The sequence below is a fragment of the Manacus candei genome, unplaced genomic scaffold (genome assembly GCF_025592945.1).
Source record: "Manacus candei isolate 608988 ecotype Guabito, Panama unplaced genomic scaffold, ASM2559294v1 h1tg000006l, whole genome shotgun sequence".
NCBI classification, from domain to species: Eukaryota; Metazoa; Chordata; class Aves; order Passeriformes; family Pipridae; genus Manacus; species Manacus candei.
The window spans coordinates 792,843-813,749 of NW_026138054.1; the positions used below are offsets into that span (position 1 = coordinate 792,843).

Consider the following 20,907-nt stretch of genomic DNA (forward strand, 5'->3'; position numbering starts at 1 on the left):
CAAACCTCTGATTTGAGGTCTCTCTGCGGGGCCTCCGTCTTCCATGAGGCCCTGGAGTGTTACAATGGCCCCTTGATTGCTTGGGAATGTGCAGTGTTCTCTGTTCCATGTGTTACATGAGGCCCCATATTGTCACAATGGCACTGAAATGAGAGAGGATCTCCATCCTTAATGGCTTCATAAATCAGAAGTTTTTCTTAGATAAAAATCCTAATCAACAAAGGGGTTTGCTTTCTTGGCATGGTAGCAGTCTTTTCTTTTCTTTTAAGACTACAATTAGTTGTAGGAGAGAGAATGTAGATGATACATGGAAACTAATAGAGAGTGTATCATATGCCCATCTTCAAGAAATTAGCTTACAGGCCTCAGAAAACTTGTTTAATAAGAGATTGTTCTGTTAAGAAGAAAGTCAATTATACATTGTTTAAGCAAATGGGAAGTTCTAAGACACGTCTTAGCTGGTCCTAAAGCATTTAGTTTAGGGGTTAGGGGTCGGATAGATCAATCAGAGATGCTACGAGGCCTGCTAAGGAAGAAGACCACTCTGTGAAAATGACTGCCCCTCCCAGAAGAAATGGACGCTAGATGGCAGTCTTGCTCCACGAATAAAATCCAAGAGGCTATTTGACCCTAAAATCAGAAGAGAATTTTGGACTGCTTGTGAAGGGGAGGGTCTTTCAAGTATCACTGTATTTATACTCCGAAATTTATACTGATTCTTTGATTCATGCATGGCAGAGTACCCCCATGAATCCCCAGCTGGCATATTAAAGAAATGTTCGATCCAATGGTTTCTGGTCATGGGGTTTAATTCTTTTGTTTTATCCCTTTGATTCCATGAAGTTCCAAAGACATCCCACGGTTTGTTTAATTCCATGAGGTCCCGCACATCCCAATGATGTCCCTTAAGTCCCTGGTTTCTGTAGTTTCCCAGGGAACATTTGCTTCTATGATGCAGGGCAGTGCCACGACGGCCACTTGATTCCGTGAGTTCCCCCAGTCTCCCAGCAGTCCTTTGGTTCCATGAGACCCTGCAATGTTGCAGTGGGTTGACCTTACCTGGATGCCAGGTGCCCACCAAGCTGCTCTATTGCTGCCCTTCCCAGCCAGACAGAAGAGACAGAATAAGATGGAAAATTATTTCTACCTTGAGATCAGGCACTTTACTAAAGCAAAAGCCAAAGTTTGCGCATGCATAAGTGAAGAGGAAAATAAAAAGATTTTCTCTCTACTTCCTGTCAGCAGCGATACCTGGCCACTTCATGGGAAGCAGGGCTTCACCACACAGAGAAGCCGCTCAGAAGGCATGTATTGTAAAAAAATGGATTTTCCCCCTTTCCTGTTCCTTTCCTGAGCTCTTGTAGCTGAGCTGACGCCATATATTCTGCAATGTCCCTTTGGTCCATTTGGCTCAACTGACCCGTCTGTATCGCCTCCCATGATCTTGCCCCTGATTCAGGGGACGAAGCCGACAATGCAGATGCTGCACCAGCCCTGCTCAGCAGTTGCCAAAGCACTGGTGCGATTAACCCCTTTGTAGCTCCCAATGCAAAGCACAGCACTGTGACGCCTGCAGTGAGAAAATGAACTCCAGCTCAGACAGACCCAACACATGTGGGATTCTGAAATGTCTCAGGGTTCCTTTGGTTCCACGATGCCCCTCTCAGACCTGGCAGTAGAAAAATAAATCAAAAAATTGAGAAGAAATCATCTTAAAGTCATGCTAAGCCTGTCTTCTACAGTCCAGAATCTATATATGTGTGACTGCAGATACTTGGGATGAGGGTAGATGCTCAGAGGAATTCATGGGTTTGATCTAGGAAACCTGTCCCAAAGTTTTCACTGCCTTTTCCTCCTTGGACATTTCCTGATGCCCGGAGGAAGCTCATGGCCAACAGCAGCTCCATCCCCCACTTCCTCCTCCGGGTTGCAGCTCTTGCACTTCTGCTTCTTCCTGGGCATCTCCCTGGCTGCCCTCCTGGGCAACGGCCTCATCCTCAGCGCCGTAGCCTGCCACCACCACCTGCACACCCCCCAGGGACTTCTTCCTGCTCCACCTCTCCCTCACACCCCCGGGCTGCCTCTGCACCACTCTCCCCAAAGCCATGGCCAATTCCCTCTGGAACACCAGGGGCATGTCCTACTCAGGATGAGCTGCACAGGTGTTTTTTGCTTTTCTTCTTGATCACAGCGGAGCTTGCCCTTCTCACCATCATGTCCTATGACCGCTACGTGGCCATCTGCAAAGTCCTTCACTACAGGACCCTCCTGGGCAGAAGAGCTTGTGCCCACGTGGCAGCAGTTGCCTGGGCCACTGGGAAGCAGGTCTGGCCCTGGGGCTGCAGGAGCTGCCGCCTGAGCTGATGATCTCCTGAGCAGTCCAGACATGCAGTCACTGTCCCTGTCCTCTATTGCCTCCCTTTCTTGCTGCAGGACCAGAAACGACTGTGCTGCTCTGCTGGGCTGGGGCGGGGTAGGGAGATGGGGGGACCAGGGAGGGGCTGGTCTGGGCAGTTCCAGTGACTAGAAAACCCCAATGTTCATCTGAAGTGTAGGAGTGTGCAGGGTGGGAGCATTACAGGGCTGAGGTGGCTCCAGGCTCTGGGAGTGGTAGCAGGAGCCCAGGGAGACACTGCCCCTGCTGCAATGAACTGCCTGTGTGTGTGCCAGGGAAGGACTCGTGTCTCTGAACACCCCCGTGTGTGCATCAGTCCAGCTCAGGGCTGGACACCTCGCAGAGCCCTGACACATTTCTCTGTGTGACTCCAGGAAAACCCCCGCTGTGCCAGGGAGTTACCAGATCCTTTGCTGTCACCCTCCTGGTGTCCTGTGTAATGATGAAACTAGAAAAGGTGATCATCATACCCTGGTAATTTTCTAAGAGGAGAAATGTCACTGCTGGAAAGAAGTGTCACTGCTGGAAAGAAGTGTCACTGAAGAGGGGAGAAGAGGGAACATCATTGTTTCCTTCAGTCTGTTCCACAGCAGGTTCCCCTGGAGCCCCAGGGACACCTGTGGGGAACCCAGAGGGGCAGACAAAGGGTTGCCTTTGGCTCTTGCTGTGCTGCTCAGCTGGGTCGGGCTCCTGGCACACAGGGAAATCCTGGCAAGCGGGCAGCACTGCAGAGAGACAGCTCTGCCCAGGAGTAGCTCCTCTGCACAGCCCAGCAGGGCCGAGGGCACTGCCTGTAGGCACGAGAGAAGAGAAGAAAGGCAAAGGGAGGTTAAAGGCAGCAGAAAGATGGGAGGTGTTCAGCTGAGACACAACTTGGGGACACAACTTCACACTCCTCTGCAGTGTGAGTCTACAGGTGCAGGGCAATGTCGCTTGTGTTCCTGGAGGAATCTCCTAAAGCTACCACATCCCACAGCCTTGCACATCTGTCAGGACTCTCCCAGTTTCTCTGTTGCGCCACAGGAGGATGTTCTCCAGGGCAGGCCTTCCCTGCAGCACCGTCAGAGGGACAGCGCAGGTGGGCTCCTTCTCCCAGGGATGACTGCGGGGTGGGAAGGTGGGGGTGCAGCCAGGGATGCCCGGGGCTGTCCTGCAGAGCAGGGTCCCTGTGCTCCGGGGTTCTTTGTGCCAGGGCACGGACTTTGCTGCCTGCTGGGGTCAGGTCTCATCCTGCCTGGGTAGTTGCCCACCCCTCTGCAGGGAGAAGCTGTCGGTGGGTGGTGAGAACCCCAGCAGGAGCCAGGCAGGTTCTTCCTGCCGTTGGATGAGGTGTGTGTGGTCAGGGCTGTGGGAGGTCAGGGTTGCTCCCAGATCCAGATCACACCAGCACATTTCCAAGAGCACTGTCAAATGGGAAGGACAAAGCACAATTATTAGGAAGGAATGGAGTTTTTCTGAGTCAGTGTTTTCAGTTTCCTACTCCTGAGGAATCTGGGGGTTGAGAAATGGAAAAGGAGCTCCCATGTTGGACAAGTCACTGAGACTCCTGAGCTGTAACTTGGAATGCACAAGTGCTTCTGTAAGCAACTTCCTAAAGTGCTTTCGGCCTCTGCTCTGCTTTTGACAGAAGCAGCATCACTTCTGCTGGACCCATCTGTTTTTTCTTTATCTGCCCTTTTCCAGCTGCAAAAAGAAAAGTTGCCCAGTCAGTGCACTACAAACAGGCAGGTTTCTCTCAGGTCACAGTGAGTGCACAGACATTCGGATGGAGTGGTGACAGGGAAGTCATGAATGGATTTCTGATGTTGAGTCTACTGTTTTGAAATCAGAAAATGTGGTGTTGAAGTCATCGTTAGCCTTTGAGAGGGAAACAGGAGAAAAATCGGATAAATTTGTTGCTAAAAATGAGCTGCTTCAAACTGAGGTTGACCACCTTCAAAGTCTTGTTAAAATTTGGATGATTATGAAACAGTCAGCTCACGGATTACCCCCATCAATACTAGACGATGCCCGCAGTATAAAGGCATAAAGCCCTCCCAGCCCCTCCAGGAACCCTCAAATCCCATCCCGGTCCCACAGGACACTCCCAACTTCCCCTTAAACCCTCCGAGGCCCCCAGACTGCCTCCCAGACCCACAAAAACCCACAAGATGCCCCCAAACCCCTCCCAGTTACCTCCAGCCCTCCCAGGGCCTTTCAAACTCTCTCCTAGTTGCCCCCTTCCCCTTGAGTATGCCCCCAAACTCTCTCCCAGTTCCTTCCCACATCCCCGACGATTCCCCAAAACCCCTCACAGCTGCCCCAATCTCCCCAACCTCCCTCCCAAACCCCCAAACTCCCCCAAACACCTTCCCACTTACCCCCACGACCTCCAACCCCTTCTCAGCCTCCCCATTCCTTCCCAAAGCCCCTCCCAATTGCCGGCCCGTCCCCCAGGCTCGGGTGAGGAGGTGCCCCAGGCTGACGGGCCCGCCCAGGCAGGGGCGGTTCCAGCAGCATGTCAGGAGCCACCCCTGCCCCGAAAGCTCCCGCCCGCCCTGGAGCCGCCTCAGCTGCCCCTGCAGGGGAGAAATCCAGGCCGGAGCAGAGCAGGGGGCAGGGCCGGGCTGGGACCTCGATGGACGGGGGCACTGGGAGAGCAGGGGAGAGACCGGGATGGGCTGAGGGGGCACTGGGAGGGAGAGGGGAAAGTTTTTTGCCCCTTTCCTGGGCACTTGAACACCCTCTGCACCCCCGTTCCCGGCCGTGCCGGCTGTCCTTCCCCCCCAAGCCATGAACAGGTTTTGGGGCTCCCTCGTGGGTCGCAGCCAATAGAACGGCTCTGCTGGAATGACGTCATTGCCAAATTCTGCTGGGCCCCTGTCCTTGTGCCGGTGAGTCACCCAATAGAACGTCGAAACTTCCGCGGGGGCTGCCGGGAGCGGGGCGGTGATGGCGGAGGAGGGGAGGATCGGGATTGAACCCGATTGGTCCCGATCGATCCCGGCCCCAGGGTCTCCCCCCGCCGCGCTGTTTTTCACGTGCGGCCCCAACGAGGCCATGGTGGTGTGGGGTGAGTTCAGGGGGTCCGGGGGCTCCTGGTGACCCCTCCGAATCTCCCCCAAGACTCTCAGGAACTGCCCAGATCCCCCCAAGAATCCTGGGGACCCTCCGCCTTTCCCCCTCCTCCCCCAAATCTCCTGTGCATCCCCTTAACCCTTGAAAATCTCCTGGGACCACCTCAGACCCCCAGACTCCCTCCTGGGGACCCCCAAACACTCTTCAGGACTCCGGGGCCCCTCCCGACCCTTGGGCAGGGCCCGGTGCTGCTGCTGGGGCAGGGGGTGAGGCCTTGCCGCCTGCCAGCTGCCTGGGCCCCTGTCCTTGCTGCGCCACATCCCCGAGGCTCCATCCCCACTCCCCCAGCGCCAGCTCGCTCCTTCCCAGCCCCAACCAAGCCCTTCTCTGTGTCCTCCTGCAGGCCATGGCTTTCACAACATTCCTTTAGGTGCTTGTGCAAAGCATCATCCAGTCCCTGCAGGCGGTCGGGGAGGGGCTGCACAAGACTCAGTGAGCTTGGAGGTCTTTTCCAAGCTGAAGGACTCTTGGATTCTGTGATTGTGTGCTGGATTCAGCTGGGTCCGTGTTAGCAGCATTAGTTTGCTCCCAAAGTTTCCTCGCTGTCAGCTCTTGTGGCCTAAGGCTTGAGCTCCTTTAACTCCTTGTGCTGAGCTACTGATGGGAAACGAGAGGCCTCTGCGAGCAGATTCCTGGTGTTCCCTGTAGAACAGTGAGGGAGAAGGTGTAGTCAAGTGGGAAGAGGAGTACTGTTTGTGTGTGGCCTCCTATGTGGCCTTGGCGCCTTTGAGGGGCTTGACGGCGAAAAGAGCTTTGTTAAAGTGAGAAGTGAAATAGTGTGTTGGCTGTTCTCTCTGCAGGGAGAAGCTGTCGGTGGGGGAGGGGTCACAGAGTGGGGGAGAGGCCGTAAAGTGGGGGAGGGGCCACCGAGTGGGAGAGGGGTCACAGAATGGGGGAGGGGTCACAGAGTGGGGGAGGAGCCACAGAGTGGGGGAGGGGCCATAAAGTGGATGAGGGGCCATAGAGTGGGGGAGGGGCCAGAGAGTGGGGGAGGGGCCATGAAGTGGGAGAGGGGTCACAGAGTGGGGTAGGGGCTACAGAATGGGGTAGGGGCCACAGAATGGGGAAGGAGCCATAAAGTGTGGGAGCGGCCACGGGGTGGGGGAGGGGTCACAGCCTGGACTCGGGGGGTCAGGGCAGTGACCTCGGGGAGGGGGAGGGGTCAGGGCATGGGGTAGGGGTCTCACCTGATCCCGGGGCTATCGGGACCATGGCGGGGCCGAACCTGGTGGGGACACCCAAGTTTTTCCCAAATTTCCCCTCATTTTTCCCAGTTTTTCATCCATTTCTCCCAAATTTCCCACTCTTTCCCCAATTTTCCCCCCATTTCCCCCATTTTTCCCAAATTTCCCCATTTTTCTCAATTTTTCCCCATTTGTTTTCCAAATTCCTTCCATTGTTTTCAAATTTCCCCCATTTTTTCCCATTTTCCCCAAATTTCCCCCCATTTTTCCCAACTTTCCCCAATTTTTCATCCAATTTTACCCAAATTCCCCCATTTTTTTCTCAATTCACCCCATTTTTCCCAAATTTCCCCATTTTCCCCAAATTCCGCCATTTTTTCCCAATTTTTTCCTAAATTTCCCCTAATTTTTCCCAATTATCCCCCATTTTTCCTGATTTTTCACCTGTTTTCCCCAAATTTCTTACTTTTTTCCCAGTTTTCCCTCCATTTCCCCTCAAAATCCCCCATCTCCCCAAATTTCTGACTTTTTCCCCAAAATTTCCCCCGTTTTTCCACATTTTCCCGGATTTTCCCCCAGTTTTCCTAAATTCCCCCCATTTTTCCCCATTTTTATCAATTTTCCCCAAATTTCCCACTTTTTTCTCAAATTTTCCCCCATTTTTCCCAATTTTTCATTCGTGTTCACCAAATTTCCCACTTTTTTCCCCAATTTTTCCCCATTTTCCCCCAAATTCCTGGTTTTTTCCCCCCATTTTTTCCCACTGGGGAAATTTGGGAAATTTGGAAAACTGGGGACCCAAAAATCCAAGAAAATGTGGGGAAATGGGAGAAAAATGTGGGGGAAATCTGGAGAAAAATCTGTGAAAATGTGGGAAGAATGGGGGGAAAATCAGGAAAATGGTGAAAAATGTGGGAAAATGTGGGAAAATGTGGGAAAATGTGGAAATTGCAGAAAATTCTGGGAAAAATGTGAGAAAAATCCGGGGAAATGGGGAAAAATGGGGGAAAATGTGGGAAATTCTGGGGAAAATGGGGAAAAATATGGGAAAATATGGAAAAATGAGGAAAAAAAGGGGGAAAATGGGGAAAAATGTGTGAAAATCTGGGAAAATCTGGGAAAAATGGGGGGAAAATCTGGGAAAATGGGGGGAAATGGAGAAAAAATCCGGGAAAATGGGGAAAAAATTGGGAAAAAACTGGGAAAATGGGGAAAAATTGGGAAAAAACCTGGGAAATTCTGGGGAAAATGGGAGAAAATCTGGGAAAAATGTGGAAAAAATGGGGGGGAAAGGGGAAAAAATGGGAAAAATCTGGGAAAATAGGGAAAAAATGGGGGGAAAATGGGGAATATTCTGGGAAAATCTGGAAATATGGGGAAAAAAATGTGAGAAAAATGGGGAAAAATCTGGGAAAAATGGGGGAAAATGAGGAAAAATCTGGGAAAATGTGGAAAAAATGTGGGAAAAATCATGGAAACTGGGGGGAAATTGGGAAAAAATCCAGGGAAATGTGGGAAAAAAAGGGGGGAAATCTGGGAAAATGGGGAAAATAATTGGGAAAAAATCTGGGAAAAAATGGGCAAAATGAGGAAAAATCTGGGGAAATAGGGAGAAAATCTGGGAAAATGTGGGAAAAAATTTGGGAAAATGTGGGAAAATGGGGAAAAATCCGAGAAAATGGGGGCAAAATGGGGAAAAATCTGGGGAAAATGGGGAAAAATCTGGGAAAATGTGAAAAAATTGGGAAAAACTGTGGGAAAATGGGGAAAATGAGGAGAAATCTGTAAAAATGGGGGAAAATGAGGAAAAATGTGTGAAAATGGGAAAAAATTTGAAAAAAATCCGGCAAAATGGGGAAAATCGGGAAAAATCAAGAAAAATGGGGGGAAATGTGGGAAAATGTGGGAAAATCTGGAAGAAAATCTGGAGAAAAATCTGAGAAAATGTGGGAAAAATGGGAAAAAATGTGGGAAAAATCTGGGAAAATGTGGGAAATTCTGGGAAAAGTGGAGGAAAAATCTGGGAAAAATCCGGGAAAATGGGGAAAAAATAGGGAAAAATCTGGGAAAATGTGGGAGAAATCTGGGAAAATGGGGACAAACTGGGGGGGAAATGCTGGAAATTCTGGGGGAAATGGGGGAAAATGGAGAAAAATGGGAAAAAATCCCAGAAAATGGGGAAAAATGGGGAAAGATTTAAAAAAATGGGAAAAAATCTTGGGAAAATCTGGGAAAAATGAGGAAAAATCTGGGAAGATGTGGAAAAAATGGGAGAAAATCCAGGAAATGGGGAAAAATGGGGAAAGATAAAAAAAATTTTGGAAAAATGGGGAAAATATGGGAAATTCTGGGAAAAATCCAGGAAAATGGGGGAAGAAATCTGGGCAAATCTGGGAAAATGTGAGAAAAAATGGGGGAAAATGTGGAAAAAATGGGAAAAAAAATCTGGGAAAATCTGGAGAAAAATGTGTGAAAATCTGGGAAAATGTGGGAAAAATGTGGAAAAAATGGGGAAAAATCTGGGAAAATGGGGGAAAATGGGAAAAATCTGGAAAATGGGGGAGAAATGGGGAAAAATTCAGGAAAATGGGGAAAAATGGGGGAAAAATCTGGGAAAAATGGGGAAAATAGGGGGAAATGTGGAAAAATGGGGAAAAATGTGGAAAAACTGGGTTAAACTGGGAGGAACTGGGAGAAACTGGGCCAGAGGGAAAGGGATGTTGCCATGGAAATGTGAGCCCGCCCCTCCCCCACCCGGCCCAGGGCCCACGGTGGGGGGGGGAACTGGGTTAAACTGGGACATACTGGGAGCACTGGGGGGGACACTGGGAGTTACTGGGAGCTACTGGAAGCTACTGGGGAGGTCACTGGGGTTACTGGAATGGACACTGGAGTTACTGGGAGCTACTGGGGGGGGTCACTGGGGTTACTGGGAGTTACTGGGAGCTACTGGGGGGCTTACTGGGAGTTACTGGGAGCTACTGGGGTGGACACTGGGGTTACTGGGAGTTACTGGGATGGACACTAGGGTTACTGGGAGCTACTGGGATAGACACCGGGGTTACTGGGAGCTACTAGGAGCTACTGGGGGGTCACTGGGGTTACTGGGGGGGTCGCTGGAGATACCGGAGGCATTACTGGGGTTACTGTGAGCTACTGGGAGCCACTGGGAGTGGCCCATCCCCCTCCCTCCCCAAGGTCACCCCAAGGACACGGAGGGGGGGGAGGGGGGGAAGCCCTGCCCCCTCCCAGTCCCTCCCAGTCCCTCCCAGTTCCCTCCCAGTCCCTCCCAGTACCTGAACTGGTCACACTGGGAGCGGCTCCAGGTCCCCCCTCCAGTTTGGGCCCCCGGGGCTATTTTTGGGACCCGGTGACATCACTGGGGGGGAGGGGCCTCGAGGGGGCGGCCCCTCCCCTCTCCCTTCCCAGTACAGACCAGTAAGGGACCAGTAACGGCCCCAGTGGGGGGGGGAGGGGAAGGAGGGAACACTGAGGGTGGGGATGGAGCAGGATGGTCCTTGAGCGTGGGGGAAGGGCAGGAGGTTCCCTGAGGGTGGGGGAAGGGCAGGACCGTCCCTGAGGGTGGGGGAGGGGTAGGCGGGTCCCTGAGGGTGGGGGAGGGGCAGGAGGGACCCCGAGGTGGGGGGAGGGGCAGGAGGGTCCTGAAGATTGGGGAGGGGCAGGGAGGGACCCCGAAAGTGAAGGAGGGACCCTGAGGGTCCCTGAGGGTGGGGGAAGGGTAGGAAGTTCCCCGAGGGTGGGGGAGGGGCAGGAGAGTCTCTGAGGTTGGGGGAGGGGTCCTGAGGGCCCCTGAAGGTGGGGGAGGGGCAGGGAGGGCTCCTGAGAGTGGGGGAGGGGTAGCAGGTTCACTGGGGGGAGGGGAAGGAAGGGACCCTGAGGGTGGGGGAGGGACAGGAGGGACCCTGAGGGTTGGGGAGGTGCAGGAAGGGGGGGGGAGGGGCTTTGGGGGGGCCCTTAAAGGTGGGGGGAGGGGCTGAAAGTGGGTCCATCATTGGGAGGGGACACGCCCACCCAAAACCCAGTAAGTCCCAGTTGAGCTCCCAGTTCAGGGAGGGGGAGAGGATGCAAAAGACACGCCCACTTGCAGAGGCTATGGCCACCTTGGGATGGGACACGCCCACCAGGGAGAGACCACGCCCACCTAAAGAAGGGACACGCCCACCCCCAAACCACTAAGTCCCAGCTGAGTTCTGCCTTAACTGGTCCTTACTGGTCCCACCACCCCATTCCGCGTTCCAGTGACCCGTACTGGTCCATACTGGCTTATACTGGTCTATCCTGGTTTATACTGGTCTGTACTGGTCTGACCTTGATGGAGATGCTGAAGTGCCCCAACCCCCTTAACTGGTCCTTCCTGGTCCCACCACCCCATTCCGTGTTCCAGTGACCCGTACTGGTTTATATTGGTCTATACTGGTCCATACTGGTTTATACTAATCTATACTGGTCTATACTGGTCTGTACTGGTCTGACGTTGACGGAGATGCTGAAGTGCCCCCAACCCCCTTAACTGGTCCTTACTGGTCCCACCGCCCCATTCCCCGTTCCAGTCACCTGTACTGGTCCATACTGGTTTATACCGGTTTATACTGGCCCATACTGGTCTATACGGGTCTATACTGCTTTATACTGACCTGACCTTGATGGAGATGCTGAAGTGCCCCCAACCCCCTTAACTGGTTCTTACTGGTCCCACCACCCCATTCCCCGTTCCAGGGACCCGTACTGGTTTATACTGGTTTATACTGCTCTACCCTGGTTTATACTGGTCTGTACTGGTCTGACCTTGATGGAGATGCTGAAGTGCCCCCAACCCCCTTAACTGGTCCTTACTGGTCCCACTGCCCCATTCCCCATTCCAATCACCCGTACCGGTCTGTACTGGTTTATACTGGTCTATACCGGTCTATACCAGTCCATACTGGTCTATACTGGTTTATACTGGTCTGTACTGGTCTGACCTTGACGGAGATAATGAAACGCCCCCAACCCCCTTAACTGGTCCTTACTGATCCCACCACCCCATTCCCTGTTTCAGTGACCCGTACTGGTTTATATCGGTTTATACTGCTCTACCCTGGTTTATACTGGTCTGTACTGGTCTGACCTTGATGGAGATGCTGAAGTGCCCCCAACCCCCTTAACTGGTCCTTACTGGTCCCACCACCCTGCTCGCTGTTCTAGTGACCTGTACTGGTCCATACTGGTCCGTACTGGTTTTTTACTGGTTTTTTACTGGTCTATACTGGTCTATACTGGTCTATACTGGTCTGTACTGGTCTACACTGGTCTATACTGGTCTATAATGGTCTGACCTTGATGGAGATGCTGAAGTGCCCCCAAGCGCCTTAACTGGTCCTTATCGGTCCCACTGCCCCATTCCCCATTCCAGTGACCCATATTGGTCTATACTGGTCCATACTGGTTTATACTGGTCTATACCGATCTATACTGGTCTATGCTGCTCTGTACTGGTCTGACCTTGATGGAGATGCTGAAGTGCCCCCAACCCCCTTAACTGGTCCTTACTGGTCCCACCACCCTGCTCCCCATTCCATTGACCCATACTGGGTCGTGGTGGCAAGAACCCCAGCAGGAGCCAGGTGGGGTCTTCCTGCCATTGGATGAGTGCTCTGGGAGGTCAGGGCTGCTCACAGATCCAGATCACAGCAGCACATTTCCAAGAGCACTGTCAAATGGGAAGGACAAAGCACAATTATTAGGAAGGAATGGAGCTTTTCTCAGTCAGTGTTTCCAGTTTCCTACTCCTGAGGAATCAGGGGGTTGAGAAATGGAAAAGAAACTCTCATGTTGGACAAGTCACTGAGACTCCTGAGCTGTAACTTGGAATGCACAAGTGCTTCTGTAAGCAACTTCCTAAAGTGCTTTTGGTCTCTGCTCTGCTTTTGACAGAAGCAGCATCACTTCTGCTGGACCCATCTGTTTTTTCTTTATCTGCCCTTTTCCACCTGCCTGAGGTTTCTCTCAGGTCAAAGTGAGAGCACAGACATTTGGATGGAGTGCTGACAGGGAAGTCATGAATGGATTTCTGATGTTGAATCTACTGTTTTGAAATCAGAAAATGTGGTGCTGAAGTCATCGTTAGCCTTTGAGAGGGAAACAGGAGAAAAATCGGATAAACTTGTTGCTAAAAATGAGTTGCTTCAAACTGAGGTTGACCACCTTCAAAGTCTTGTTGCGCCAGAGTGCAGAGAGAAAACTGTTGCTAAAAAAACAGGCTCCTGGTTTGGTCAGGCAACTTCATAAACCAGTGTCTTACCCTGGCATTGAGACTTGGGAAACCACAGAGAACCCTGATTCTAAGTCTCAGGAGAGAAAGAAACAAGGAGAATTTGAAGTTCAACTGATGTTTCTAGAGTCTCCCAGCTTTCCTCACATTAATGAAAATAGACTGAGTGATCCCTGTGATAATGAACAAAGGGAAGATTATTCTTTACCTCCCTCAATTTCCTTTGTGCCTGATACTGAATCCACTAAAAAACCTTGGACTCAAAAAGAGAACCCGACCCAGAAAACAACTCAATTCATTCTGATTCAAGTGGTTTAAGAGCAGAAGCATTATGGCGATAAACCTGGACAAATTAAAAGCCAACCAGTGAAATCCTATCAATATATCACATACCTTGGGATTCCACTTTGTTCTCATCAACAGTTAATACAATTTCCAATGGATATGGGGACAAAATGTTCGCAGCAAAATGCCAAAGATGGGATTAAAACCCAGACAAAAAAGAATTAAAATCACTGGAGAAAAAGAAGAAACCAGTCTTCAACCAAGAGCTTCACCCTGTTACTGTTTTGTTGATATTACCTTTTTGCTTTTTATTCTAATAATCATATTGTATGTTAAAATTTGGATGATTATGAAACAGTCAGCTCACTGATTACCCCCATCAATACTAGACGATGCCCGCAGTATACACCCGTCCCAGCCCCTCCAGGAGCCCTCAAATCCCATCCTGGTCCCACAGGACACTCCCAACTTCCCCTCAAACACTCCGAGGCCCCCAGATTGACTCCCAGATCCAGAAAACTCTTGCTGCCTGCCCATGGAGTGCCCAGTGTGGCCCACCAACTGCACCACAAAGCCAAAGCTTCCAGGCTTTCTTTCCTGGGAATTAGGGTTGTTCTTTCCTATTTTCAGCCATGCCTCCCAACTGATAGCCCAACTCCCAAACTGCTAGCATGCCTGTTGATACAGAATTGTTAAAATAAACCTTGCCAGTATATGTTTTCAGACACCGATTATTTAGTGTCGTTTCACTTTAATCCACCCCAAGGGAATTATTAATAAAAACCTGAGTTACCCCCTCTCCCCTTTTCCTGGGGCGGGTTGTAACACCAATCAGCACTGACTCCGCCCAGTAGGCATAGCAAAGGAAGTTTCCTTTTGGTTTAGGGTTTAGTGTTAGGGTTAGGGTTAGGGTTAGGGTTTAGGGTTAGGGTTAGGGTTAGGGTTAGGGTTAGGTTTTGAGTTAGGGTTAGGGTTAGAAAGGGTTAGGGTTAGGAAATTTAGGGTTAGAGTTATCAAAAGTTAGGGTTAGGGTTAGGTTTAGGGTTAGCAAAAGACAGGGTTACTGTTAGGGTTAGGGTTAGGGTTAGGGTTAGGGGTATAGGTAAGGGTTAGGGTTAGGAAGAATTTGTCTCAGTGCGCGATCTAACAATCGTGGTTTTAGCCCATTCCGGACACGCAGCGGTGCCCAATAAGCCCCTCTCAGGCTATAAGCCCGATTCATTGCCCACCGCTGTCAGAATCTTTTACTTTTTCTCTTGGGTCTCTGCTTTTGCTGTTGCTGTTCAGTTGCGTGTCTGGCAGAATACCCACCGCCGTCCGGTATGTACTCTGTTTCTATAGAGCACTGTCCCCTAACCCCAACATTAAAAGAGAGACTGGAAGCTATGCGCAAACCCTGTTCCCTAACCCTAACCCTAACCAAGAGACTGCAAGCTATGCGCAAACCTTTTTCCCTAACCCTAACCTTAAAAGTGAGAAAGCAAGCTATGCGCAAACCCTTTTCCCTAACCCTAACCCTAAAAACGAGACTGCAAGTTATGCGCAAACCCTGTTGCCTAACCCTAACCTTAAAAAAGAGACTGCAAGCTATGCGCAAACCCTTTTCTCTGAACCTAATCATAAAAAAGAGACTGCAAGCTATGCGCAAACCCGATTCCCTGACCCTAATCCTAAAAAAGCAAATGCAAACCATGTGCAAACCCTGTTCCCTAACCTTAACCTTAAAAAAGAGACTGCAAGCTCTGCACAAAACCAGTTCCCTAACCCTAACTTTAAAAAAGAGACTGCAAGCTACTAGGGTTAGGATTAGGGTTAGGGTAAGGGTTAGGGTTGGGGTTAGGGTTTAGGGTTAGGGTTAGGGTTAGGGTTAGGGTAAGGGTTAGGGGTTAGGTTTGGGGTTAGGGTAAGGGTTAGTCAGAATCTGTCTCAATGCGCGATCTAACCATCGTGGGTTTACCCCATTCCAGGAACGCAGTGGTGCCCAGTAAACCCCTCTCGGGCTATAAGCCCAATTCAGTGCCCACCGCTGTCAGAATCTTTTGCTTTTTCTCTTGGGTCTCTGCTTTTGCTGTTGCTGTTCTGTTGCGTGTCTGGCAGAATACCCACCGCCATCCGGTATGTACTCTGCTTCTATAGAGCACTGGTCCCGCCCACTGGTTGGAGTCAAGAGGTGGAGTCCGTGTTGATTGTTCTGCGTCACTGGCTCCGCCTCCTGGGCGGAGTCAGTGCTGATTGGTGTTACAACCCGCCCCAGGAAAAGGGGAGAGGGGGTGACTCAGGTTTTTATTAATAATTCCCTTGGGGTGTGTAAGGGGGATATTTTTGAATTAGATGATCAATGGAGCATAGAGGCATGAGAACGAAGTCATATTAGGATGTGAAACCAGCTAGAGTATGGTACAATGTAACTTCATGGCACAAGCTAATTGTAAGGTCCATTGTGCTTTTCAGCAAGTCAGCCTGATATCCCCTATTATCAGAGCTGAGTTTTTCCTTGGTTTTGCTACATATTGCAAGGTAGATACATCTACCCTTGAAACACAATGGTAGAGGTCATACATAGGGGTGAGAAAGATGATGATGGGAGGAAGATTATGTGGGCAGGGGTCACTCGCCCCTTGCCCCACAAGTAGGGCATGCGCAGACTGTTGCCATGAGGTAATGATCAGGCGGTGTTTGGCTGCCACTCAGGCATCACCTTATACTGCGTACTGGCCCTACGTAGTGTAATGTGGAACTGATAAAAATGGGGTGTCAGAGCTGCTGAGTTGAGCGATACTCATCCTACCACCGAGACTGTGTTGCTCCGCGGGGACGCCTGCTAAGCATGGGTACCGACCAGCTGCTGCAGATCCTGACAGTCCTGGCCTGTCTGTGTGGGTAAGCACAGTTTATTGATAGGAAGCAACTGAGAGAACAAACTTTTTTAATATCCTTTTAGTGTTCCTTTAATTCTCCTTTTATGTTTATAGTATTTTTCCTTTAGTTTCCCTTTTTACTAACCAATATCGTGTTATCCATAATATTGTGTTAAGATCCTTTTTTGGTATCCCTTTTTCACTAGTTAATACTGTATTAAATGCTGTTCGTAGTATTTGTTTTAATGCCACCCGATAAGATAGTTATTTTGTATCCTTTTTTCCTTTTTTAGTTTTTAATTCCTCTTGTTAAGTTTATTACTATTATTATTATTCTCACTGTAATAAAAGATATTTTGTGTGCTTGAGTATTTTTGGCACTTGTCTTTATTCCGGACATGTATCCGAACGTACTGCTACATAAATTGGCGTAGTCGGCAGGATACATGGAGGAATAAGCAGTGCCCCAGGGAATTCGTTGGTGGAGTGCTCAGCTGACGTGTCCCTGTGTATTGGTGGGAGATCTTCAGGTGGAGTGCACAGCCTGGAGAGCCGCGTCCCCGTGTGTGTTGTGTTAAGGGGGAGATTCTCAGGTGGGGAGCATAGCCTGGGAAGCCGCGTCCCTGTGTGTGTGGTGAACTCTGTGTGGGTGCCGTGAGTGCCAGTGTCTGGGTTCATATCTTCTGCTAGTTTTACTTTGTTTTGAACTGGTTTTTGTTGTTCTTGTTGATTAAGTTACTATATGGGTGGCAGTGTTTGTGTTTTATATGCTTTGTTTTTTGCATATGGGAGGTAGTTCTGAGCAATTAATTGTGAGTATACCACACTTCTTGAGACCTAGAATTAAGATTTGTCCTTTTTTGCAACTGTTGTTTATATGTATGACTTCGTTGTATTAATTGTAATAAGTATATCTTGGGACCTAGAGGCAGCCAGGAGATAAGGCTAGATCGGACTTTAAATTTTTTATTGTATTCGGTGTGGAGCGAATCAAAGCCTAGAAGATACCCAGTGGATTAAGTTTTATTGTTGTTTCACTCATAGATATGTCTTTCTGAGGATTTATTCAGAGTTATTGTAGAGTGTGTATTTTGTGGTTGGTATATAAAGATTTTAGATTTGATGTGTATGTGTAGTTAGGCTTGTTTGTGATGTAAGAGCCATAGTTTGTGGATTAGTGTGTCTCATTGTGTTTAGCTTAAAAATTGAGAATCTTTTGTCATTGTTCTGTTAGTGAGAACATTAGTAGATTAAGATGAAAAAGTGGTTAGGAGGGTCAGCCGCAGGCGGCAATGAACCTAAGAAAGCTCCTCCCCGTGAATTAATAGAATTGGGGCAGGAGCCATAGATTACTTTGTAGAATAAGTGGGAAGCATGTACAAAGATTCCTCTTGAGTATTGGGGGCAGCAGACCCCAATGGAGGTATTGCAATACTGGGAGCAGTTTACCCCTACTACTAAATCAAGCAGTCATCTGGAACAGGCTGGACGAATGGGGGGTGCACTGCTTACTGCATACAAGTTAACTGTGGAAAAATGCAAAAAACTGCAGGAGCAGCTGAATGCTCTAAGAGCCACTCAGCTGGTACAACGCCAGACTTGACCTTCAGGCCTAAAAGAACAGGGTAGAAGATAAATGTGTTACTTTAGCTGAGAAATATGCTGTGAGAACTGTTCGGCACAGACAAAGGAAAATAGACCCAAGTGATCAGGGACCAGGGGTGCGAGCTATAATCACTTCCCCTGATTGAGATCCAGAGAAGTGGGATAGTAACATATAGAGTAGTAGTGATGATTCTGATGAGGACGATTTTATAGAAAATTCAGAGAAGTTATCAACATCAGATGAGTTGGCACACAGAGCAAGGGGCTGACTCTGTGATAATAGACGATGTTGATGCCACGAAGTTTTTAGGGTTAACTAATGATGTATATGTACAAAATGCCCTTCGGCGTTTAAGACGAACACCAGGAGTTGATAGAACTTTGGTTTCAGTTATTGCTGAAGGTCTCAGTGACCGTTTTACTAATGATGGATCATGGCAGAATGGAAGTTCATCCTGGGTAACTCTGCATCAAGCAATCAAAATATTTAAGGGGGAAGGGATGAAAGTAGCTATTGAGCTGCAGAGCCCTGAACTTTACATGCAACAGCCTTTAATTCCAGTAATGCGAAACAAATTGTTAGAAGGCTGTCCTGTACCCTGGAAACCATACATTCATTATTCCACTGTTAGTGTCTAACTCGGGGGCACCCATAGAAGAGATCATAGAGAGGTTGCAGCAACTTGGTGACCTTCCAGGCCTCCCACCCACAGAACAAAACCTTAAATTATACTGTTGTGACGAGGAGGGGTAATATGACACCTCAAGTAGATATTAAGTTGTTAGTATTTGGAAGGGGGGAGTTGTTTGTGTTTTGTCTCCCACAGGACCCTGCTGGCTTCCAGCATGTTTGATGAAACCTTATCATGAGCGGCAAGAATTCTGGACAGAGATCAGTGAATGCTGAACAGCACAAGACCAACCCGAATATCACATGGAAGAAAAACATATCCTAAATATAATTAATTGTGTCTACTAACTTTTGCTAACTGGTGTAATGACTCAGTTATCGTGTACCTGTCTCTTGTGTGTCTTGTCCACACCTGATGTTGTGATTTATGTAATGAACAATGTCCTGGCCAGAGGCTGGGAGGCTATAGCTACCAAAGCCATGATTACTCCTGCATTAGCCTATTCAGTGCAGGTCATGTATCTTGAATAACAAGATGGATTGGTTATTCTTTTCTGCATAGCAAGTCTCGTGTCCCAATAGATCCCTGGATCTACTGCTCCAGAGATAAGAAGGTTTATATTTCTTAGATGAGTTGCACCAACAATCTGTATGCTTCGTTTTGTATTACTGGTAAGCAACAATCAGAATTGGAATCTTATTCCTGAACAGTGTGCTGCCAAGTTGTTCTGGCAGCAGTGTTAAAGGTAAAGGCTAAAGCTAAGCCCTGGCTTCAAGAAGTGAAGGACATATGTGATGCCGTGTGCAGAGGGACTGCAATTGTACTTGGTTTTGTCTCCTGGGATGGGGCAGACGTGCCATTAAGGGGGGAAAGAAGACAACAGAAAACTATAAAACTTGTAACATCCTGAAGCCTAATGGTCATCACTGTATAGAATGATCTGTTTCTGTGCTATTCATGCCACACCAGTGATGTTTGTGAAGATCAGGCAGAACGGTGTGGTTTGGGAATTCTAAATCAGACACTGATTGTTTTGCAGTGCTCATATTTGTATGTGTTTCATCCCGGTAGTGTTACAGCAAGTGGCAAGAATTATTTGGAATCAACAAATGACAGAAACCTTTTGGCTTACGAGTCTATACAAGAATATATGTGATTGTGAAATAACCATGTGTGAGGTGCTGGGCCTCGCAGAAGAAAAGCTTATGTTGAAAAGCTGGTTGGTAAGACTGCAAATGAAGGACTGATGTTTGTGGACCTCCCTATGGGCTCTGGCTCGCATCATGTTTACAATTTTCTTATGATGAACTGGTAATATTCTAGTTAAGTACAGAAATGATTTCACACTCAATGGTATAGTTAATGTGAAGATGGATAAAATTCTTTTATAGCATGGAGGCAAGAGATAACCTGTACTATCACTCCATGAGGTGAAGGGGGATTGACTGCAGTCAGGGGTAAACTGGGGCAGGACGGTTTGCTCCCGATGAGGCCTGGAATCTGAAAAGAGAGTGCAAGCTTTCTGTGGGAGCGGTTGGTGAGACCAGGATGTTGTCTGGTGTTGCATCAAATTCCAGATATACATTGCCTATGATGGCTCCTAACAGGCCTATAAATGTGTGACTGGCAGTCAACCACTTCATACTATAAAAGATGAATCCAGACTATAAAATTCTGAAATGAGAAGTTCTGTTGTACTAGACTTTATATTTTACAGAAATTCCTGAGATTCATTGCGTTGTCCGAGCCCATACGATTGGACACACCTGTTCACCTGTCCAAACTTAAAAACTAAGTCTACCAACCAGGAAAAGATTATCTCAAGTACTGTTGACTCCAAGTAAATGACCACTGTAATCCACTTAGATCTCCTCACTGGGGATGGACATGATTATATTATTGTCTGTATTTTCACTGTTACTCAGTTGTTATGTTGTTTACATTTTTAGAAATGACACTTCATCAATACACTGTTCGAGTCATTCACCAGTGTCATGGTCCAACCATGGACCACGCGGTGGGATGGAATCCAACAGCCCCCAGGAGCTGGTTTCTCCCCTGAGGGTGCAGAGCAGCAGGGCCTTTTCCAGACCCAACTGTACCTTCCAGAAAGATATCAGCTATACTTTGCTTCTTTGCTGACTTCTGTTTTAGATGTCAATGTGTGGACCACCCTGACCAACGTGACGAAGATGGACGTGATACGTGTGTCCATGGTAACTCCCACGAGTCTTTTTCGCACCTGTCTGGTTGGAGTACCCATTGATAACTACTGGTGGGGAACTCTATATAATGAGACCGTGTTAGCAAACTGCACATATCCAAGAGTTGACATTTTTTCTTAGAGATATTTACCAGAATGCATCAGCTTGGTGCAATGAGACTCTGCAAAAACGATTTATTCCTGGATCCGATGTGATAGGTCTCCCAAATGATCTGTTTCTCATTTGTAGACAAAGAGCATGGAAAGGTATTCCGGGAAAGGCTGTAGGAGGCCCTTGTACCTTTGGACGATTAACCTTTTTTCATCCTCACAGCCTAACCTTGCCTAAACTAAGAA

The 20,907-nt window shown here is 48.6% G+C and overlaps 1 long non-coding RNA gene across 1 annotated transcript in view; it reads right to left on the reverse strand.

Annotated features, from left to right (window-relative positions):
* The window catches only part of LOC127480848 (uncharacterized), a 51,421-nt gene extending 41,249 nt beyond the window's left edge, over positions 1-10,172 (reverse strand). Inside the window, exon 1 of the long non-coding RNA XR_007908027.1 lies at positions 9,993-10,172. This is a non-coding gene — a long non-coding RNA (uncharacterized LOC127480848). The remainder of the gene's footprint in view (positions 1-9,992) is intronic.
* Between the last annotated feature and the right edge of the window lie 10,735 nt (positions 10,173-20,907).